Here is a 25365-nt window from a genome sequence, read left to right on the forward strand (position 1 = left end):
CTTTGAAAAATCAATCCTGCAAGGTAGCCTTCTAATGGATACACTTATGAATATACAATGCATTTGATATGGCATGTTAAAGAGAATAAAGATGTTTACTGCTTCTACCGACAAATCCTATTGATACAATTGGTTCAATGAAGTTGTCAAAATTTACCAACACAAAACAAATGACCTCTACATTTATCATCACTAAAGGTTCCTGCTAATTAGCATCTAGAGATATCATATTATAGACGCTTCTTTAAAAGCTATCAGCCCTCCAACTCTGCGTAGTGACATGGTATCTATCAATGTCTCATGGTGCCTGCAATTCTGACAAAAGGCACTTTGAAGAACTGGCACGTACCTCCATATTTGCATTTTTGCATCTCATTATGGACATAATTGCATACCAACACAGCAATTCTTCTTCACTATCTCAAAAAAACATTATCAGCAATTTCTGAAATAAATGCTTAAATGTCAGCTATTGACAAGCAAGAAAAGCTGACCTTTGAAGGTTCTCATTCTTCTGAGATGCGCCCTGCTATGACTCATTTCTTAACTTTCCGTCTGTGTTTGGTGACAGAAGAGGGACACAGTGACTCTTGAGAACTGTGGTTGAGTATGGCAAATAAGAAGGGAATGAAGGAAGTGCAAAATCGCTACCAACAGTGATCTGGAGTTGGTTGAATATTTGTCAAGGCAAATCTTTAAAACCACAGAAACTTTACAGAGGGTGAATATCAACAATTTTTTGTTTACAATGCAATTTCTGCAGAAGTATAGATTGTTTCCACATTAACCAAAATGAGCTTATCCATGATTAATGTTATGACAAAGAGCCAAACAACCTTTCTCCTATAAGCATGCAACCCATTTTACACATTGTCACAAGTGGAGGCTAAGTGTTGGACAAGCACCAACAGCTAATCTAAAACTGCACAGAACCATTTACACCCTCTCCTCCGAGATCTCGTCTCCCTGGAGTGGCCTCAGCCGCGTGGATCTCATATCTTATCATACGCCGTTATCCTGTCATCAGCCCCTGTTTGAAGCTACCACAATTTGCACAGCAATTTGGTACACATTTTTCTGAAAGCACTAATCAATTTTAACTCACACTGAAATGCCATAGAAATGGCTGCCAATGTCCAGAAAATGCTAATCAATTTTGAAAATCTACATCATGGCTCACATCCCAGATTTTCTACCCAATCCACATCAAACAGAAATGATATAAAATCATGTTAACATGCTCAGCCGCTTGTTTGCTTGTTGTCGCCGAGGCACTGGTCATGCTTCAGTGACAGACTAACTGCCGACTTGGAAGCTCATCCAGTTTGCACGACTTTGGGCGGCTGTGTGGTGACGATGTGAAGTGGCTGTCGCACTTCACGTTCAAACATGGGGATTTCTGCCTGAACCCTTTCTCCCACTTCGTTTTTGAAGAGCATAAGGGATGTGTTTTTCTTAGATGGAGAAATAGGCATTTTTAATGCTTTTCTTTCCCCCAAAGAACATCCCCTAGTGGGAAAGCCATTTCTTCGATAGACATGACATGTAAATTTTTATTTCAGACCCATTGAGAAATCTAGACACTGTAGAACAGAATGAATAGTTTAGTGGGCAAAGCCCATACAAATAAGTCTCTCCTAGCAATAAACAAACAAAAACCTCTCTCAGAATTTTGACTTAGAAGGAAGCTTAAAAACCAGCTAGTTTAACCTCCCCAACGTGAGAGTGTTCTTCAAAGAATTCCCAGAAAGACAGCCCTTCTGTTCAATAGAACGCCACTTCTCCCCAGGAGGGGAAATTTCACTAAGAAGCCCATCTCTTGATTCAGAAATTTATAATAAAGCTAGGCTCAAATACTTCTGTTGAAACCTGTCCTAATTGGTGCTAGGCTGTTTTAAAGGTGCAAATGGTTGTCCTGTTTCCTGACAACAATTACTTTGCTACTAAGTTTTCTTGGCTCCAGGGAAGACATGGTCTCATTCAGTCCTTTATTTCTCCTGGGATGTGGCTCCTAAATAGCCCCTGGCTCTCCTAGTCAGTTTCCCCTGCTCATGCCCCAGCTGGCCAGCAGCCCTTCTGAAATACCCAGAACTCTGCCCAGGACTGGACCCTATTCCTTCCCAGTGGGACAACTGCTTCTGGAACTAGATGTTATAGTTCTAGGAAAACAATCTGAGAACATTTTAACATACTTAAGAGCAGCAATACCCTTCTTGGTGCTAAGAAGTTCATAAACTGCCTTACTTCAGTTAAAGTCAGTTTGATTCACTATTTTTATGTCATACCTTCTTTTTTTCTTCTTTCTTTATGAAGTGAAAGAGTCTACAATCCTAAGAGGTCCTCACTGCCAAAGAGAGGAACTCAGCTTTGCCCTGGGTCTAGCAAAGTGCTGGTATGTCTTGCTCATCATCGCTGTAGCAGTACAGAACCTAACCATTACTAGGCACTTACTCAGTTTTTAAGGTGTCTAGTTATGTGTGGCCATTTATACAATTTAGCTCACACAGCTTTCATCACAAGCCTATGAAGTAGGGGTGGTTATTATGCCCTGTTTTTTTGCTTAATTTTTCTATTTTCTATTGGAGTAGAGTGGAGTAACAATGTTGTGACAGTTGCAAGGTGTACGGCGAAGTGATTCAGATATACGTATACATGCATCTATTCTTTTTCAAATTCTTTTCCCATTTAGGTTAGTACAGAATATTGAGCAGAGTTCTGTGCTATACAGTAGGTCCTTGTTGGCTATCTATTTTAAATATAGCAGTGTATACTTGTCAATCCCAATCCCCTTTTGGAGATGAGGAACACGAGATTCAGAGGGGTTAAGAAACTTGCCTGAAGCCACAAAGCTAGTAAATGGTGATTCTGATCCCAGCACTCTCATTAATCAGTGCAGAAAATGGCCTTTGAAAAGAGCAGAAGCTCAGAGACTATTTGAAACCCTAACCTGCAGGATTTCTCTCTTGTTACACCTATGCTTTCCTGCTGAAGGTGATGCCTCTAGTCCCCAAGGTGACAGCAGCTGCGACTTCAAAGGCAAGTTGGACTATAAAGAAGGCTAAGTGCCGAAGAACTGATGCTCTTCATCTGTGGTGGTGGAGAAGACTCTTGGATAGCAAGGAGATCAAACCCGCCAATCCTAAAGGAAATCAACCCTCAATATTCATTGAAAGGACTGATGCTGAAGCTGAAGCTCCAATACTTTGGCCACCTGATGCGAAGAGCTGCCTCATTGGAAAAGACCCTGATGCTGGGAAAGATTAAAGGTAAGAGGAGAAGGAGGCGGCAGAGGATGAGATGGTTGGATGGCATCACCAACTCAATGGACGTGAGTTTGAGCAAGCTCCAGGAGAGAGTGAAGGACAGGGAAGCCTGGCATGCTGCAGTCCATGGGGTCGCCAAGAGTTGGACACGACTTAGTGGCTGAACAACAATAACTTGGTTCTCTCCATTCTGCAGAGTCTACAGCGCAGGGAGCGGGGTCAGGTTGAGTCAGGAAGATGCCTTCTGCTGTTAGTAGGAGACTATGCTTCACAAGCACGAGCCCAGCTCTTTGCAGATCACTGAGCCAGCACCGTTTAACCAGGAGAATATCATGCCTCCCCAAATTTGAAGTGCCTCCCAGATCCCCAAGGTCCCCATTTCACCATGTTGTGCTGACCCGGTGGTGAAGTATCCAGTGAACCCCAAGTCCCACTGAATCTCAAAGGACTGGTGTCAAGGGACAGATTTTCCTGTGATCATTATGTTTCATCTTAGGACTCAATCTAGAATTCTCCTCTGTGGCTGTATTATTTGAAGGAGAAAATGATGGCCAGCAGGTAAAAAGAGCAGAACTGAAAAGAAGCGCTACATTTAATTCCATCTAATTTATGCTGCTGTGGGTGGGAATCGAAGTTCATCTCCCAGACATTAATTAAAGCAGAAACGTAGGGAAATGTCAGTCCTCTGGCTGCAAAGGCCCTTTTCAGGAAGAAGCCGGGAGCTGGGAAAGTAGGTCTGCTATTTCGCTGCTGTCACAGAGCTCATAATAGAGGGCAGCGGGCTCTATGGGTTCTCAGAAACTGTCCTGTCTCCCAATCAAGAATCTTTCAGCAGAGAAGAAGAGGTCCTGGGGCCTGGCAGTTGTATCCATGGGAATTCCCCACCAGCAGGGAGGGGCAGGGATTCTGTGCCACCACGGGCTCAGCAGTCAGCCCTGTTCATATGCTGGCATCTCCAAGCATCTCCCCCACAAAGCAATTTTTTTTTTAACCCACCCACACATTTTGCAGGAACAAAAATACTGGGCTCTTCTGTTTGTTCCCCCCTCCTCCCTTCCTTTGGACTTTTTTCTTCCAGTTTTATTGAGAAGACTGAATGTGCATCATTGTGTAAGTTTAAGGGGTAGCACACGATGGTTTAATTTACATCTGTTGTGAAATGGTTACCATAATAAGGTCAGCAAACACACATCTTTTCATACCAATATGATAAAAAAGAAAGGTGAAAAGGAATACAGAGTTCTGCTTGTGATGAGAATTCAGCATTTACTCTTTTAGCAGTTTTAACAGCTTTTCTCTATATTACACAGCAGTGTTAACCAAAGCCATGTAGTATATGATATTCCCAGTACTAACAATTGGAAGTTTGTACCTTTTTTATTCTGTTTTAATGAATTGTCAGTTAAGAAGCTTTAAGGAGACAGAAGCAGGGAGATGCTGGCTTTAAATTTAAACAAGGGGAAATGAAAAGGGAAAAAAGTAAAGCCAGAAAAAGGCAACCTCTTTTCCTAAATTTAGAAGGCCTTGACATCTCCGGAAAAACACACTGTGTGACGGTGCACAAAATTCTGCAGGAAGAGAAACTGACTTAAACAAATAATTCGAGAAAAGCACTACAATTTGAGGCCAAATTCTCTCTAGACTTGGGGTACAGGGCCACCCCTGGAGGCAGTGTGAGATGAGGAATCAAGTGCTGGGCACATACTGGGCTTTATTTTCAGAAGACGTAAAATGTGCGCTACCATTTTATTCTAGAGATTTGGAAGAAAAAAAAAGAGCATCTACAGGAAAAAAGACGTGAGTAGAGTTTCTATGAATATATTTCTGCTGGACACAGATATGGCAGTAATTCTGATAAATATGTCTATAGAATTCTGCTTACCTCAACTAATTTTTGCTAGTCAAGCAATAAAAACAAAACCAGGCTTATCATTAAATCAAGGCACTGTGGTTTTGTTAGACCAGGCAGGGGTTGACAAATTTTATCCATAAAAGGTGAGATGGTAAAAAAATTTTAGTCTTTGCAGTTTATGTGTTTTCTGCCCCAGCTACTCAGTTCTGCCCTTGTAGCACACAGTAGCCAGAGACAAAATATGAATGAAAGGTCTGGATGTGTTCTGATAACACTTAATTTAAATAATGAAATTGTGTTTTGTCAAATTTTTATGTCACAAAATATTATTTTATTTTATTTTTTTGATAGAGTGATAAATTGGCTTACAAAGGGATCGGGTAGAGAGGGAGGTGGGAGCGGGGATCGGGATGGGGAATACATGTAAATCCATGGCTGATTCATGTCAACGTATGACAAAAACCACTACAATATTGTAAAGTAATTAGCCTCCAACTAATAAAAGTAAATGAAAAAATTAAATAAAATATTATTTTTTAAAATCTTTTCAGCCATTTAAAAATGCACACAAAAAATTGTAATTCTCAGTCTGTTCAAAACCAGGCGATGAGTGGGGCTTAGACCACCAATTGTCAACCCCCTTCTGAGTCCTCAACTCACTGGTGTTGAGCTGGTGGAATCCTTTCCTATTTTCATAATCAGGCTTCAAGCATTTAAAATTGCAGGCTGTGTGCTGCAATTTAATTGTATCATCCTAAATACTGATGCTGGATGGAGACTGTTTCTTGTCCTTGGGTTGAGGGAGTCAGGCAATGTTTCAATATGTGCAGTCATTTTGGTCAATATTGATCAGCTACATATGACTTGGCAGGCACTGTGCAAGATAAGGCATACATGCACACATGTGATATGTAAGACGAGGCATGACCTTACTGTGACTTCAAAAGTAATCATGGCAGGTACAAGCTCAAGAGATCTGCATAGGATTTGACATTATCCTATGTGCAATCCATACCAAAAATCTGTGAGAGAATGTGATTTTCCAGCTCCATTTCACAAATGGGAAAGCTGAGGGTCAACTTGATTGTTTACATAAAACCACTCAACTTGTATGTAGTAGAACTGGAATTTGAACCCACGCCTTTCTATTCTCTCTCCTTTGGACTCTCATCCTTTCAGATCTTCCACACTCAAGATGAAGGCCTTAATTTCATCAGCCACGACTGGGACCTAACTCAGCCTGAACTCACTGAAAGCTACTCTGGTCTCTAATTTCCCACGTGATTCAGACATTTCCTTTAAGAAATGAGTGCGTAGAGGCAATCATGAAAGACATGGAGCTTACATGCTCTGGGGGGAAACTTTGCTAAGTAAAAAAATACAGCTACAAAATTATTGGCATCTCACAAGTAGTTAAAGGCATTTGTCAGCTGAACTGCCAAATATTTATATTTGAAGATCCACCCTGTACTAAACATTCGTCTAGGCACTGAGGATGCCGCAGTAAACAAAATAGACAGAAATTCCTGCTCTCGGGGATTTATGTTATACTGGGGGGAGGCAGGCAGTAAACAATAAAATAAGTAAAACATATGCTATGTCAGATGGTGATAAGTGCTGTGGGAATAAAACAACCAGCGAAGGGTGATTGAGAGTACCAGAGTGGTGTGGGGGTGGGAGAGAGACAGGGACACGATTTCCAAGAAGCTTGTCAAAAAAGCGCTGCCGAGGAGATAATGTTTGAGCAAAGGCCTAAAGAAAAGGTAGCAAGCCACGTTTCCTTGCAGGGAAAGGGGACCGCGGGGCGGACGGGGAGGGGTTCAGAAGTGGCAGGCAGAGCCTTCCAAGATTTGGCACCCAGCGGAAACATGCTGAAGGAACCATGGAAGCATTTTAAGCAAAGGAGTGGCATCATCTAATCTCATTTAAGGTGTGATAGAATTACTCCAGGCTTCCTTTGTGGCTCAGAAGGTAAAGCATCTCCCTGCAAAGCAGGAGACCCAAGTTCAATCCCTGGGTCAGGAAGATCCCCTGGAGAAGGAAATGGCAACCCACTGCAGTATTCTTGCCTAGAGAATGCCATGGAAAGAGCAGCCTGGCAGACTACAGTCCACGAGGTTGCAAAGAGTCAGACACATATGAGGGACTAACATTGGCACTGGCTAGGGTTACTCTAGAAGCTGCTTTAAGCAGAGGTGCTTAGGAGGGAAGGGTCTAAATGACTGCAGTCACTTAGGTGGGGGTGTTGGGCCTTGGACGAGAGTGGCAGCTATAAGGGTGATAGCCTAGGTCTCACTGTGACAACAAAACACCACAGCCTGGGTGGCTTACACAAAACACACATTTATCTCTCACAGTTCTGGAGGCTAGAAGTCTGTGATTAGGCAAAGGTAGATCCGGTGTCTGAGAGCTCCCTTCCCGACTCAGAGATCGATCTCTCTAGACTGTCTCCTATCAGGGTGCTAGTCCCATTTAAGAGGGCTCCAGCCTCATGTGGTAATCACCTCTCAAAACTGAGCCCTTAATACCATCTTAATACCAGCTCTTAATTCCATCACCTTCAAGGTTAGAATTTCAATATATGAATTTGGGAAGGGACACACACATTCAGCCTATTGCAGATGGTAAGGAATGGGGCTTCCCAGGGGGTGCAGTGTCTGCCAAGGCAGGAGATGCAGGAGATGAAGCAGGTTCAACCCCTGGGTCAAGAAGATCCCCTGGAGAAGAAAATGGCAACTCACTCCAGTATTCTTGCCTGGGAAAACCCATGGGCAGAGGAGCCTAGCGGGCTACAGTCCATGTACACACACACACAAGAAGGGATCAGATTGAAATCCAAGCCAACAGGACTTACCAGCCATGGGACACGGAGCATGAGAGGAATAAGGAATCAGCGATGACCTCCAGCTTCTGGGCCCAATCAGCAGGAAGGATGGAGTCACTAGTACCTGAGATTAGGAAGACAGCGGCAGGGGGAAGTTTGCAAGTGGAAGACTGAGGAATTTGTTTGGGATACGATAAATTTGACTTGTCTATTAGACACCAAAGCAGGAGTGTGAACAGGCAGTTAGAGGTTCAGAGTCAGAAGTTCACACGTGTAGTATGTACCATCGGTTCAGTGGTAGAGGCACAAGAACGAGAAAGGGGAAATCTTCGCAACTTAAACTTGCAGGTTAAGAATGAAGCCAGTACAATTCCCTTTATATCTGTTACCTTATATTTTGCTTCAACAATTTGGAAGTTTGACCAGAGTCCACCTGTTTGAAGATGACACTTTTCGGGCATTTTCTGCCTCTCTTTTACTAAAAAATTTGATGTGATTAGCTGGAGATTTTGTGCTTAATTTTATAACCCGGAGATTTAGATTTTCACTACTGACGCTTGATAATTTTCTCTTAGATTGCTCAACCCAGTGGTGGTCTTTTTTTAAATCCTGGTATTTCAAATGTACTTATTATCATGGAGCTCAGCTCACCACAAATCGTATGACATCCATTGATCAAATCATCAAATCCATTTAAATGCTTAAAATGAAAAGGAAAAAAAATGGATGATGCCTGAATCCAATATAGGTGATGTGTTTCTGGACCTTCTCTCCATGAAAAACTTTAAGTGGATTATTTTTACCTGCTGTTTTTACCATATTGGGATACATCTCCCATGTGATATCCACATTTTCAAAGGGGAATCTACTGCATGAATGGTTATAATTTCCTTTCATTTTGACAACACTGAGATGGCAAAACCAATGTCAGCCATTGGTCCAAGCGGTCCATTTTGCTTCTCACCAACTTCAAAGGCTCATCTGCAAAATCTTACCCAGGGAAACAGTCAGGGCATCTCTCCCTGCCTCCCCACCTCCTTTTCTCACTTTATAGAAACAGAGGCAAATGTTGCTTGATCGTATTTTAGCTTTTTTTCATGTCTGTTAAATCTAATATTAAAACATGGTCCTCAAGAGAACTATGACTTGGGATAAAGATTAATGTTCAAGGATCGATTTTATGCAGCAGGAAAAGGAGAGAGTATAAAACAAGGTAACGTGTATTACCCACAACTGACTCTCCTCGCTTCTCTTGTCAGATGCAAATTGAAAAAAATCTCAGGATTGGGAACGATTACTTATGGGAAAAGTGAGAGATTTTCTCGAAACACAACAGTTCTTTTGGGAAAAGAAATTCCTGAAGGACATGGCTTGGTTTTTTCCTCTCCTGGGGTTGAAGTGAAAAGTTGAAAAAGAAAGAAAGAAAGAAAAAGACATTTCCTTCACCTGCATTTTCGCTGGAGCTCTGGGAGAGGAAACTTACTAGACACATTCCCACGCTCCCGGGCTGGGCAGGAAGCGTCTCGCTGCTGGAGCCCCAAGCGCAGAGGGAGCGGAGAACCGCGGTCTCCGCAGTCGCAGGCTCGCAGCGTGCCACCCACCAGGGTTGAGTCGAAGCGCGTTTCTGCGCCTTGGTCTCGGCTTACATGGGAGATACCGTGTTACCCGTCCTGTTGCCCACTCCGCCCTGGCTTGAGATTTAAATAAAAACAAATTACAGGTCTTAACAGTGATAGATGGACTGCTTTTACATTTGTGTAGAGTATTTTTGCTCAAAGATTAAAGGCTTACGCATTTATCTGCATAAACTAACCTCTGGAGTAGGGTACTGCTGACATTTTCCAAGAAAAATGAATCTCCTAACTTATTCCAAAGAGAAGACTTGGTATTTGTATGGCCAGAGTGACCTTTGCAAGTGCCCTTTCAGATTAGGTGCACTACATGGAAAATTGTGCTCCTACAGTACTCCATAAATCATACCTACCAATTTTCTTTAAAGGGGTATGTAAATATCAGTGTACCAGGTGGGTAAACAACACTAACCTCATACAAATGGCTTGAAAATTGAAGAAAAGCACCTTATTTTGCTGCTGAAATTGCTTTTGAAGCCCAACATCGGGGCTTGGTTTGTAGAATGCATGAAATGATTTGTGCACAGGGAATAGAAAATGGGCTGATGATAACCACCCTGCACACAGTTCCTGTATTTCTGAGTTCTTTCCAGGATCAAAGATACTGTTGCTACTCATTATTTTTCTTTGCATATCCCAACTGCATGCACATGTTAAGTGACACCTTGATTATCTGCATATTTCCAAAATGGTTAGACAGCTATTTTACCTGGATAATACTTCTAGAGAAGTCTTCTTGTTTTGATCACATAACACTTCATTTAAGAAGGGGTGGGGGAAAGGAAAATTTTACAGAGAAAAGTAAAGAGAGACTCTATAGCTTTTGAAACTTCCAAGGTCTTACTGTGATAAGCACTATTTTTTGACTTAGTGGAATATGTTCACTGCATCTCCTTATTTTAAAATAGGAACAGACAAATGGGAAAAAAGAAAAGTTCCTGCTATTGAGGCATTTTTTTTTCATTTATTTTTATTAGTTGGAGGCTAATTACTTTACAATATTGTAGTGGTTTCTGCCATACATTGACATGATCAGCCATGGATTTACATGTGTTCCCCATCCCGATCCCCCCTCCCACCTCCCTCCCCATCCCATCCCTCTGGGTGTTCCCAGTGCACCAGCCCTGAGCACCCATCTCATGCATCCAACCTGGGCTGGTGATCTGTTTCACCCTTGATAGTATACTTGTTTCAATGCTATTCTCTCAGAACATCCCACCCTCGCCTTCTCCCACAGAGTCCCAAAGTCTGTTCAATTCCAGAAAAATACTGAGGCATTTGAAAGGAATGACTGTGGCGTAAGATGCAGTTTGTATTGCATCCGGTTGATATGAATAGTCTGAAACTCACTTTTGTAGTTTCCATAAGCTAGAAATCCTTGCACTTGACACTTTTGGGAGTTTGTGGCAAAAGCCATGGTTGATATCCTGAGAACTTTACATATAGTAAAATTCACATTTCTTAATCATGTAAGTTGCCAAAGGGATGAGATTTTTGAAACATACAGTGTTTAAGTAGATAACTCTTGACATTCCTATGTACTATATCATGCATATGTCATTCAGAAGCAACAAATAAATGGTGGGATACATCATTTTATGAACTAGAAAATTCATGATCGCAAAGATGTCATTGGTCCCCAGAGTCAATATCATCACAAAATCCCAGCAAGTCTTTTCTGTGTGTATGGAAATCCATTCTTTTTCATGTATTCCTTTTGTCCTTTTAGTTTATTCTCATTTCCTAACTTCATAAAATGGATTCTTAGCTCATTCATTTTAAAGATTCCTTACCTAATTTATGTATTTAAAATATAAATTTTCTTCAAAACTCTACCTTAGCTTTATCCCTCAAATATTGCTATGTAACATTTTCATTGTCATTCAGTTCTAGGCATCTTAAATTTGTGTTACTTATTTAGCAGTATGCTTTTTCTTTTTTTGAAAAACTTTTACTTTCTGTCGGACTATAGTTGATTAACAGTGTTGGGTTAATAATGGATAATTCTGAAGAAAATGCATTTCCCCCCACAGTGTTTAAGACTAAAATTCTACTGAAATCTTTGCTTCTAAATCAGTAGTATATTCAGTGGCGTCATATAGGTAATGGCTAAATACAATATTTCATTTTGTGCGTTTTCATATATTTCATTGCCTTTATCCCTGGGTGTTTGCTGGTTCTTTTGATGCTATTATAAATTTTATAATTTTTCTTTGAATTCCATTTTTAATTTATTGATTGCTGGCACATAGAAACAAGTAAAGTTTTGCCCAAAAAAAGACATTATATTATCATTTTGCAGCTCCTAGTGAACTACTGTATCTAGGTATTGACCACCAACAGCAGTTACCTTCATAAAAAGAGAGACAGCAGACATGATGAGCTCCTGATAAAAGAACATAAAGGGACCTAATGTGAGTTTGATCAAGTCTCTGAATCCAGTTGCCAATTTGTAGGGGACACAGAGGCCCAAGGAACATGTTCATCTTTCCAATCTTCCTTTTGGAAAATCCTGCATATGGGTCTAGTGTCCAAGTTTTTCAATAGAGCAGCCATAACGGGGGAGAAAAATCAGATGAAGTGGAAAAGAAAGAGATGAAAGGGGAAATGTGTGAATCAAAACGGATTGAGAAGACAGCTTTTTTATTTTTCTTTTTTTTAAATGGGCAACTATAACTTAGAGTGTCTAGGAATGAATGCATGCATGTGTGAAAAGTCGCCTCAGTCATGTTTGACTCTTTGTGACCCTATGGACCATAGCCTCCTCTGTCCATGAGATTCTCCAAGCAAGAATACTAGAGTGGGTTGCCACGCCCTCCTCCAGGGGATCTTCCCCACCCAGGGATCGATCTTGTGTCTCTTGCATCTCCTTCACTGGCAGGCAGATTCTTTACCATGGTACCACCTGGGAAGCCAGTACCTACTGGGCATAATGAAGAAGAAAGCATGCTTCTTAAGTCCAGGGTGGGGAGGGGTGTTGGGAGTAGGCAGAGTGTTCCCAGTGAATTTCATTCTGAACCTTAAATATGTGTTCAGCATTGAGCTCTGTTCCCCTTTCATCCTGGAGCACAATATTTCACCATCTATACTTTTACACTTTGGTTCATCAGTTTCCTGATGCTCATAAGCACGGTCCTTGAGACTCCTTCCAAAAAATATTTCCCAGGGTCCTTTTGAAAAGGTAGAGATTGAAAGTTTTTACTTTATATTTTTGTAAGTAGAGATTAAAAAGAGTGAGTGCAACTTCAAATTAACCCCCATTAATTAATTTTATTTTTCACTGTTGATGAAGTTAAAAAGCCTCAGATTTAAAAAAAGAATCTTTTTGAACACAAAATTTCAGAGCATGAAAATTCATAACTGGGTACAGCTATTCTTTTGATATATACATATAGACCTCTATATTAAGCATCAAATTTAAAAATAGGTCACTTAAGCTCATCAGTCTGCAATTTTTTAGCCTGTCTATAGGCAGTTCATGTACCTTCTCCAGTCTACATCAATATATGCTACCTGTCTGGAGAAAATGGGATTACTGGAAAGGATATTTTCATCCAAGGAAAGGGACTGCTCACCCAATCTCATTGTCATTGTGCCTCTCTATGGCACCTCGTATTGCATAGAATTTTCTGCTTCGAAATTCTTCATAGAATTTTCCACTCTTGCCTTGATTAATTCAATAAATATTTATTGACTGCCTACTCTGTGCTGGGGGCAGTTCTAGGACCTGAGAGTACACCTGTGAACAAAACAAAACAACAAGAACAATAAAATCCTTGCCTCAAGCAGCAGAATTAATAACACTATAAAATGAGATTAGCCATATATAAGCATAGCATGTTCTAAGCATATTGTCTGAGAAATGACCTTGTTTTTCATGTCACTTTAAGTTCAACATATTTCCAAGTGTCAAAGAGATCATCTCTTTTGTTTAAAAGTTGAATATGTGAAAGAATAGTCAGTATCTTGCTCTTTACCATATTTTCAAATTGTCTCCATTAATAAAACATTTTGGGGAAATATAATATTTATTATTTGTTTCTAAGAGGGTATGTTCATTTTCCTACAATAGGTAGATTATATGAATCTTTAATATCCACCTTTATTAATTTCTATTATTAATCACAATGCTTAGTCTTGAGTCTTTCATACATTTTATCCAACTGGCTTATCCCAAATCAACTTCTACCAATCTAGGTTTTCTATTGAACTTATGGTAGGTGTTATAACACCTACTCAGCAAACACTGATCTTCTAGCTTTAATTTCTTCAGTCTGATTGCCCTTACTGTTTTGAAAAACCTGAAAGAATGGTTAATTTCTTTCATTTATTTCTTCTAGCAACTAACATAAAGCAGACAGGAGGAGTTCAATAAATGCATTTCTTTTCTGCTAAGTTCTAAATCAGAGTCTTCTTTATTTTTTAATTACTCAATTCTAGATTCATTAAAACTGCAGAAGGATTTTTCATAATAAGTACTGAAAAAAAAATGACAATTTTTTAAAAGAAAGATTTTCATGTGAGAAAAAAATCCATTTCAATAGGACATTTTGTTAAGCAAAATATAATGTGCCCATGACATTAAAAATATACATATGTGAATTAAAAACTTCTTTCTGCCTAATTAGAGAAAGTGATCCTGCTTATTTCACACATTTTAAATCAACAGTCGGGAGACCACAAGGTCTCTAATAGACAGAATTTATATACACACACACACACACACACACACACACACATATAGTTATATATATTTATAAATATAAATGTGTACATATTGAATACTGTTGACTTTTCTTTTTTCAAGAAGAAAAACATCAGACTCCAAATTTTCAACATTTAAGAAGTATAAAAATGTTAAGTGGGAAAAAACCTTTAGCTCTCATTTTATATTTTCAGTTTTATGTGTTTGTTCAGTTAATTTTACAAATACAACACAGATATGAGAGCTAGATTTGATGTGAAGTAAAAATAGATAAAAATGTACTTGTTCCATTGACATTTGGGGGTAAATTTTATTTTATTCTATTTTCTTCATTTATTTTTATTATTTGGAGGCTAATTACTTCACAACATTGCAGTGGGTTTTGTCATACATTGACATGAATCAGCCATGGAGTTACATGTATTCCCCATCCCAATCCCCCCTCCCACCTCCCTCTCCACCCGATTCCTCTGGGTCTTCCCAGTGCACCAGGCCCGAGCACTTGTCTTATGCATCTCACCTGGGCTGGTGATCTGTTTCACTATAGATAACATACATGCTGTTCTCTCGAAACATCCCACCCTCGCCTTCTCCCACAGAGTCCAAAAGTCTGTTCTGTACATCTGTGTCTTTTTTTCTGTTTTGCATATAGGGTTATCGTTACCATCTTTCTAATTCCATATATATGTGTTAGTATACTGTAATGTTCTTTATCTTTCTGGCTTACTTCACTCTGTATAACGGGCTCCAGTTTCATCCATCTCTTTAGAACTGATTCAAAAGAATTATTTTTAACGGCTGAGTAATATTCCATGGTGTATATGTACCACAGCTTCCTTATCCATTCGTCTGCTGATGGGCATCTAGGTTGCTTCCATGTCCTGGCTATTATAAACAGTGTTGTGAAATTTTATATATACCTTTTAATACTAAACATAATGTGACCTACAAGTCCATGTTGAATCCTAAAGCCACCATATTATTAGCTCCCTTCTTTGATAATTCACACTCTCTTCTTCGACAACTGCCCACAAATGGACAACTAATAGGCTATTTGGAGAGCTGATGCTACTTGGAGAGCTGATGAAAATGGGAGAAAGTGAGAGCACCTCCATAGAGTCGTTCTTGGGTAAAATTTAGAAGAGCAGTGCTTCAACCTTCCTTTCTCCACATCCCCTTGTCCTCCAGACAATGTCTTACTTCACCCTCTCCCTTCACTCCAAGGCCATCTATTGCCATCACTGTACTCAATGACCTTACAGACACCTCACTGTGAAGCATCAGCCAGCCTTGTCCACCCTGAAAATACTCAGGGCCTCAACTGTTTCTTTTTTACTGTCTTCCTAAGTAAAACTGATTTGTCCTGTGTCCCCTTTCCTCCATTCTCTTCATTCTCTTAGTTGACGCGTGTAGATATATAGGCAAAGATTGATTTAGACTAGATTCTTAATGGCTGACAATGACTTAGTTACCTCTCCTAGGCTAACTGAACTTAAGCAAGTACTTCTTACTTTTAAGGACACATTTTTCAGATCTTTCTCCAGACCACAGATGGGTCAATGTTTCCTATAAAAGATCAGGTTATAAATGTCTTATACACTGAAGATGATATGCTTGGTTTGCTCAGCTCTGCCGAGGCAGCTTGAAATCAGCCATAGACCAAAGGCAGATTGGCAGACTGTCTTTCTGAGACAGGCAGGTGGCAGGACACAACCTTTAAAAAAAATGACAACCATTGAGGGCACTACCTAAACTAGTTAAAACCAACTAGGTCCAAGATGGCAGACAGCCGGCCTCTACTAGACCTCAGTCCTCAGCGTACATTCATTATAATACATCAGCAGGTTTCCCTGATGGCTCAGCTGGTAAAGAAGCCTCCTGCAATGCTGGAGACCCTGGCTCGATTTCTGGGTTGGGAAGATCCCCTGAAGAAAGGATAGGCTACCCACTCCATTATTCTTGGGCTTTCCTGGTGACTCAGATGGTAAAGAATCCACCTGTAATGCACGAGACCTGGGTTTGATCCCTGGGCTGGGAAGATTCCCTGGAGGCGGGCCTGTCAACCCACTCCAGTATTCTTGGCTGCAGAATCCTCATGGACAGAGGGGCCTGGCAGGCTCCAGCCCATGGGGTTGCAAAAAGTCAGACATGACTGAGTGACTGAGCACATAAGCAAGCTAAATGACACCCCCATGGGCTCTATGACAGTTCTAGAGGTTGACCATAAAAGACCCAAAAGTGGGCAGTGGTCCAATTCTTGGACATTCCCTCCCTTTCCTCAATTCTAATGGGTTGGAACAACCCTCCCACTCATTAGCTAATATCCTATAAATTGCCATAAAAACGGACAGCCCTGTATCCTGTGGCCTCTCGCCTTCTGAGATGGCACACATAGAGCTGTCTAGGGAATGTGCGTCTCTCTGAATAAACCTTCTTTCACTTTGCTATGGCTTGCTCTTGATTCTTTCCTGCCCAAAGCCAAAAGCCCATATTCAGTGGCCATCCCGGAGACTCACCTGAGACCTGGGATGTGACCATCCTCTCAGGTCCTACTATATCCTGCAACTTTTCCGTAGACTATATACACAAACAAGAGGTGGGTTGGCATTGGCCTGGAGGTCACAGTTTCAAACACTGTCTAAATTAATTAAATAATTGGGGTAGGGATGAAGAGAACAGAGAGATCCTTTCAACCCCCATAAATCCATAACACATAGCTAATTATTCTCATGAAAAGTCTTCCTAAATAAGTGGCATAAATTGGCTCAGCCATATTTTCTAGTAACAATTATTTAAGTTACATTAAAGACATTAAATGTTCAAAGTCTCTATGCAATTTGCCTCCCACCTCCTGCTTTTATTTTTAAATGCAATATAGCCCAGGAAATTCCTCCTTATAAGCAGACAGACTTCTTTTTATTACCAAGTGTCAATCCAGTTTCTCATTTTGTCTTGGCCATTAGGAAGCTCACAGAAAAGTATTGTGCTCTATTTCTGTAGCTTTTCTCAGTCTTTATTAAACTTTCTCATCTTCTTCCCCTTAGGCTTAAAGTTTTTCTCATGCATTTGCTGTTAGTGGTTTATTGCTATGTTCACTGCAGTTACTTCTAGTTTATGCTGGGAAAGATTGAGGGCAAGAGGAGAAGATGGCAACAGAGGATTGGATGGCATCATTGACTTAATGGACATGAGTTTGAGCAAACTCCAAGAGACAGCAAAGGACAGGGAAGCCTGATGTGCTGCAGCTCATGGGGTCACAAAGAGTCAGACACAAGTAAGTGACAGAACAACAACAAATAAATAAAATAGAGACTGAAGAAAAGTACTCGAGTAACATTTTGGAAGGAAGAATGGTGCTTTTGCTTCCCAGTGAAACTTGAAGCCACTTAGTAAACCATGTCAGCCCAGCATATATGCTTCAGACTAGTTGTTCTGGCCATATTGCAGGTTGAAAGTATTTCCCTACAATTGTGCCAATAGACACAATTGTTAGTCCAGACACCTTATGGAAGCTGTGTCACTTTCCGTGTTTGTAAGTGACCTGACTCTGGCCACGTGGCGCTCACATCTGACCTCCACAGGTGGCTAACTGCCAGGGACGGGTCCCTGGTGAGAAGCTGCTGCAGTCAGGTCCAGCAAGCAATGCCCTACTGATGGTGCTGACAGCCCAGGGGCACTGGCTGGCTGCTCCCTGGGATCTCCGAAATAATCAGAGGGCCTCCAGATGCTAGCCAATGTGTTGGGATGAAAGAAGAGGTGTAGTCCAGTTCAGTCATTCAGTAGTGTTCAACTCTTTGCGACCCCATGAACTGCAGCACACCAGGCCTCTCTGTCCATCACCAACTCCAGGAGTCCACCCAAACCCATGTCCATAGAGTTGATGATGCCATTCAACCATCTCATCCTCTGTTGTCCCCTTCTCCTCCTGCCCTTAATCCTTCCCAGCATCATGGTCTTTTCCAATGAATCAGCTCTTTGCATCAGATGGCCAAAGTATTGGAGTTTCAGCTTCAACATCAGTCCTTCCAATGAACATCCAGGACTGAACTCCTTTAGGATGAACTGGTTGGATCTCCTCACAGTCCAAAGGACTCTCAAGAGTCTTCTCCAACACCACAGTTCAAAAGCATCAATTTTTCAGTGCTCAGCTTTCTTTATAGTCCAACTCTCACATCCATACATGACCACTGGAAAAACCATAGCCTTGACTAGATGGACCTTTGTTGGCAAAGCAATGTCTCTGTTTTTTAATATGCTGTCTAGGTTGGTCATAACTTTCCTTCCAGGGAGTAAGTGTCTTTTAATTTCATGGCTGCAGTAACCATCTGCAGTGATTTTGGAGCCCAGAAAAATAAAGTTAGCCACTGTCTCCACTGTTTCCCCATCTATCTGCCTTCATGGGACCGGGTGCCATGATCTTAGTTTTCTGAATGTTGAGCTTTAAGCCAACATTTTCACTCTTCTCTTTTACTTTCGTCAAGAGGCTCTTTAGTTCTTCCTTACTTTCTGCCATAAGGGTGGTGTCATCTGCATATCTGAGGTTATTGATATTTCTCCTGGCAATCTTGATTCCAGATTGTGCTTTCTTCAGCTCAGCATTTCTCATGATGTACTCTGCATATAAGTTAAATAAGCAGGTGACAATATACAGCCTTGACATACTCCTTTTCCTATTTGGAACCAGTCTGTTGTTCCATGTCCAGTTCTAACTGTTGCTTCTTGACCTACATACAGGTTTCTCAAGAGGCAGGTCAGGTGGTCTGATATGCCCATCCCTTTCAGAGTATTCCACAGTTTATTGAGATCCACACAAAGACTTTGGCATAGTCAGTAAAGCAGAAATAGATGTTTTTCTGGAACTCTCTTGCTTTTTTGATGATCCAGCAGATGTTGGCAATTTGATCTCTGGTTCCTCTGCCTTTTTTAAAACCAGCTTGAACATCTGGAAGTTCATGGAAGTTCACATATTGCTGAAGCCTGGCTTGGAGAATTTTGAGCATTACTTTACTAGCATGTGAGATGAGTGCAATTTGCGGTAGCTTGAGCATTCTTTGGCATTGCCTTTCTTTGGGATTGGAATGAAAACTGACCTTTTCCAGTCCTGTGGCCACTGCTGAGTTTTCCATATTTGCCGGCATATTGAGTGCAGCACTTTCACAGCATCATCTTTCAGGATTTGAAATAGCTCAACTGGAATTCCATCACCTCCACTAGCTTTGTTCGTAGTGATGCTTCCCAAGGTCCACTTGACTTCACATTCCAGGATGAACAGTATGAAAAGGCAAAAAGATAGGAAAGATGAACTCCCCAGGTCAGTATTTGTCCAATATGCTATTGGAGATCAGTGGAGAAATAACTCCAAAGAATGAAGGGATGGAGCCAAAGCAAAAACAATACCCAGTTGTGAATGGGACTGGTGATAGAAGCAAGTTTCGATGCTGTAAAGAGCAATATTGCATAGGAACCTGGAATGTTAGGTTCATGAATCAAGGCAAATTGGAAGTGGTCAAACAGGAGATGGACAAGAGTGAACATCAACATTCTAGGAATCAGTGAACTAAGATGGACTGGAATGGGTGAATTTAACTCAGATGACCATTATATCTACTACTGTGGGCAGGAATCCTTAGAAGAAATGGAGTAGCCATCATGGTCAACAAAAGAGTCCAAAATACAGTACTTGGATGCAATCTCAAAAACAACAGAATGATCTCTGTTCGTTGCCAAGGCAAACCATTCAATATCACAGTAATTCAAGTCTATGCCCTGACCAGTATCGCCAAAGAAGCTGAAGTTGGACAGTTCTATGTAGACCTACAAGGCCTTCCAGAACTAACACCCCCCCCAAAAAAAAAGAAGAGGTGCAGGGTGAGGAAAACCATTGCTGAGCTAACCCTAACATGGAAGCATCCCCTCCTAACTTGTCTCAAAGATCTGGAGGCAGCCTAGCAGCTGAGAGAGGCAGTGGGCTGGCAGCTGGAGGATGTGGACACAATCCAGTCTCTATGACAAGGTCATTGACTCAACCCAATGCAATCAAGGATAATTTAAAACTTTAACGAAACTCTTGGCCCCCAGATGACCAACATTCAGCAGTAGAGGAATACTTGAATGGGAGGATGACTTGTTCCCTCTTTCTCTCTCCAGTCCTACATCCCAGTTCTCTCAAATCCAAGCTACACAGCTGAGCTAACCTGTGGCCAATTCTTTAGAGTAATTAACTATTTCAGTGTCAAGTCTCTCATTAGATAAAAACAGTCACATTGGGGGAAATTGTGCATAAAAATATCAAGTGTTTATTATATACATATATTGTTTGTTATAGATATATAAAGTATGTGTTTATACATATAAAATTATATATATGTATGTATGTATGTATATATATATATATATATAAAATATTTACTAATGCCAGTGAGCTTCCCTGTAACTCAGATGGTAAAGATCCTCTGGAGAAGGGAATGGCAACCCACTCCAGTTTTCTTGTCTGGTGAAGCCCATGGACAGAGGAGCCTGGTGCGCTAGTACATGGGGTCGCAAAGAGTCAGACATGATTAAGTGATTAGCGCTACTACTACTAATGCCAATACATACATGTATTAAGTATTGTGGCCAACTACTTAGTAGTTAAATGCAATAAGGCACCTTGTTGCAACCAAGTAGATGGCTGATATTTTTAACTTCCAATATCTCCAAATTACTCCAGGCAAATGTTTGGGGTGTCAGACCAATATTTTGGTACTGTGTCCCTCTTGAAAACCCTTTTTAGGTACCAGGCAAATCCAGGCAGAAGTCCCCTGGTCCTAAAGACTGCATTACTCAGATGTTGCCAGGGATGTGATGCTCTTCCAGGAAGTGAGTTAACCCCAGAACCTGTGAGGCCATAAACAGATCTCTTAGAGACCCCCAGCATACTCGAGACCTGGCTGCAGGACCCGGGATCAATTTTAAATTCTCCTTACACCCACAATGACAGTTATCTATTTGGGTGTACCTTGGGGTAGTACTCCCAGCAACTGAGAGGAGGAGATACCAAGACTTTGTAAAAACCCAGAGATCCTAAAATACATGCTATAGACTACACTATTCCCGGGTCTGTCATGTGTTGTTTTAATACAGTGCAGAGAAATCAACCACAGTTAGGCAAAGAACCTGGAACATACTATTGTGAATAAATGCACTGTATCTATGAGGCTTTGAAAATATGAACGATAAAGCTTGGAAAAATGCCTTTATTTATTTATTTTTCAATTCCTAAGGGTCAGAGGTGCCCCAGTTGAGAAGGCAGAGCTCTTCACGATGACACCCCTTGTGATGAGACAGATATCATTGACTGGAGTCTTGCGAAGCGAGCGAAGAGGGGGAAGGGGAGGGCTGCTGAAGCCCAGTCAGGTGCGGTCCTGACGGCGCAGTCCTAACGTGCCATTGTGTTGTCAGGCTTCGCTGATCCTCAGTTCAAAAGAGCTATCTATCTTCCCCAGATCTATACAGATCCGTCCTGGGTCAGAAGAATAATCAATAACCCTTAGCCCTCACTTCACAAAAACAAAGGAGCTGTTAGTTTGTTTACTTTTCAGATTGTGTCTTGATGAGGCATCATTAGTGGGCATGGTGGAATGAAACTCCTTGCGTGGCTAACTCCTCGGTTTACATTTCAGCACACGGCATGTCACACAGGCAAACCCACACGTGATGTTCAGAGAGAGCTCCCGGGAGCAAGGCGCACACACGCCAGGGCCGGGAAGGCAGGATGTAGTGAAAAAGCTACCGAGGATTAGAGATGAAGGGACACTGGAGACAACGCAGCGCAAGCTCCACATTTTACAGATAAAGAAATTGGGGCTCTGAAAGGGCAGCAGCCTGCTCAAGGTCACGTAGCTGAATGAAGTCAATATGATATGATACACCTGCTTGTAGATATATCGTTCTTTCTTGCCTGTTATGGACAGTAGTTAGGGCTTATTATTATCAGTTGGAGTTTTGTATGTTCTTGGCAGGTTGTTTTATTTTCTTAGTAAGGCGTAGGCTATAGTGGAAAGATAATAAGCTTTTAGAGTCAGAAGGGCTTGTGTTCAAAGTCTGGCCTGTCATAGACAAACTGAATCATCTTCCGGGAGTTCCTTACCTTCAAGAGCCTGTTTCTTCATTGCCATCCTGAAGATAATAATATCTGCATCTTAAGGTTGTTGTGAGAATGAAATAGAAATAATAGTTAAAATTGTCTAGCATGATTCACAGCACATAGCAGGTGTTTGACCCACACTTGCTTCCTACCCTCTCTCCGGTTCCTCCCCTGTAGTGCAAGTTGGTTCTAACTCTTTGATGAGAATTTGTCTTTTTCTTCTGTGAATAACAGAATTTCTGTCTATCTGAAAATTTGCATAGATGATACATAGGTAAATGGATAGATAGGTAGGCAGAAAGGTAGATAGATAATAGATAGATAGAAGCATATATATGCAAAATTGAAAAACTTATACCCATAGATAGGGGCTTCCCTGGTGGCTCAGTAGGTAAAGAATCTGCCTGCAATGCAGGAGACCCCAATTTGATTCCTGGTTCAGAAAGATCCCCTGGAGAAGGGATAGGCTACCCACTCTAGTATTCTTGGGCTTCCGTTGTGGCTTAGCTGGTAAACAATCTGCCTGCAATGCAGGAGACCGGGGTTCAATCCCTGGGTTGGGAAATTCCCCTGGAGAAGAGAAAGGCCATCCACTCCAGTATTCTGGCCTGGAGAATTCCATGGACTTATAGTCCATGGGGTGGCAAAGAGTCAGACATGAGTGAGCAACTTTCACTTTCATGCCCATAGATAAATGCATGCATGTGTGTGCTAAGTTGCTTCAGTCGTGTCTGACTCTTTGCAACCCCACAGACTGTACCCTGCCAGGCACCTCTGTCCATGGGATTCTCCAGACAAGAATACTGGAATGGGATGCCATTTCCTTCTCCAGGAGATCTACCCAATCCAGGTATTGAACCCCAGTCTCCAGCATTGCTGGCAGATTCTTTACTGAGCCACCAGGGAAGCCCAAATATATGCAAACATGCTATGTTTTATCAGCATATCCATATATGCAAGTGATATGTGCTCACCAAGAGAATAATGGTAAAAGTTAAGTACCAAGATGTAAACTTTGTTAACATTTCAATATAAATGAAGAGAAGCAACACAAATGATTTCAGATAATAAAAACAATCACCATGAAGAACAAAAGTATAACAAAAATAATAGCTAATATAACTGAATCCCACTGAGTCAAGATCCATAAAAACATAATGCTCTTTAGAGTAACATTCCATGGTTATTTCTTGAACCAAAGAATGGTATGATAGCTAGTTTCCCTGCTTACTGAAATAGCGCAGGTGAATTAGGCCTCTGTATCCCTCAAGGAGTTAAATCCTGGAGACAAAGTTTGGGACAAAGTAGAAAAGAATAGCATTATTGCTTTACCAGACAAAGGGGTCCACAGTGGGATAAAACTGCATGGCCCAACCTGGAGGGGGGAGTAAGGAGTTTTATTACAATGGTTCAAAGAGGGTGTGATCAGCTCGTGGACATTCTTCTGACTGGTTGGTGGTGAGTAATTGGGAGTCAGCACCATCAACCTTCTGATTCTAGCTGGTTGAAATCTAGAGCTTGTGGGCAGCATACCGTTAGTTTCTCCCATCAGGTAGGGGCTTCAGCATCTGCAGAATGTCTCAAAGATATTGTTATGTATATCCCTTAAGAGAGAATCAGGATCTTACCCTGAGGCTGTACTATTTTTTTTTCCTTTCTGACTGTTCCTCCCTTGTTTCCACATCCCCTCCATCCCCTAATCAGATGAGTTGGAACTCAGGGAAGGTCATGGAGGCTGAATGAAGCCAATTTCCTGTAACCAAGAAAGGGGAGACACAGAAAGGCTTTTGTGCCCAGGACCCCCACAGGGTCCTGCTTGGTATCGGTAGGAGTCCTCAAGCTATTCCAAAACATCCCAACTGGAGAAGTGTCCAGAAAACTGAGACAGGTGACCTGAACTGGCTGGCAGTCAGTATTCAGCTCCCGTTGGTTTATGTTTTCAGTTTTCACTTTAGTTTCCTTTTTCTGGGTCTCATTCCCCATGGTGGGAGGCAATAGGGTCAGTCAGCGAGAAGATGCTCAAACAGGCCTGGGAGGACATCACACAGAACCCTGGTCAAGATCCTAACTGCCTCCTCTTGACTTTTGCCTGGACTCCCTACAAATGTCTTCTGCAATTATTCTCTGAAACTCAGAAAATTCTCCAAGCTGTGTATCCTCTTGGCCTCACACCTGCCCACTAAAGTCTGCCTGTCCAATTTTTCTCCTGCTAAGTCATTTGCACTCAGATTTCCAGGTCTCTGGCTTGCAACCTAACTGGATGGTCAACCGAGCTTTGATTTTATTTTCTCCATAAGGCAATGCCTCTATGTGGCCTCGGTCACTAAACCCTGGGCGTCTCCCTCCTTCATTTGAGTCAGGCCTATGACACATTGTGCAGCATTCCCCCGGGAGTGAAAGTTTGCCTGCTGGAGTTTCTGCTGTTCTTTCTTCATTCTCACACAGTTCCACTACGTGCTGTATTTGAAGGTCAACATCTCACTTCAAACTTAGAGCTAATTTATGCTACATGCATCGTATTATCATTGAAACATAATGAGGATAAACTGTATCATCATTCAGATGTGATAGAAAGAAAATCCAGCTCTAAATGACGAAAAGCAGGGGATTCAGAGGAACTGCCCACATGCTTTGATGCCCTACTGTTTCTTGGGCGTTCTACCATCCGTCCTTGTGGCAGACCAGCAAGGATGGAGACATCACCTCTACTTTACAATGAGTATGATGATGTGGAAGCTTACTCCCATGCCTAAGTCACACAGCTAGGAAGTAATAGAGATCAGATTTGAACCCAGCTCTGTAAGGCCAAAGTCGCTCAGTCATGTCCGACTCTTTGCCACCCTATGGACTATACAGTCCATGGAATTTTCCAGGCCAGAATACTGGAGTGGGTAGCCATTCCCTTCTCCAGGGATCTTCCCAACCCAGGAATCGAACCCAGGTCTCCTGTATTTCGGGCAGATTC

The sequence above is a fragment of the Odocoileus virginianus genome, chromosome 16 (genome assembly GCF_023699985.2).
Source record: "Odocoileus virginianus isolate 20LAN1187 ecotype Illinois chromosome 16, Ovbor_1.2, whole genome shotgun sequence".
Taxonomy (NCBI): domain Eukaryota; kingdom Metazoa; phylum Chordata; class Mammalia; order Artiodactyla; family Cervidae; genus Odocoileus; species Odocoileus virginianus.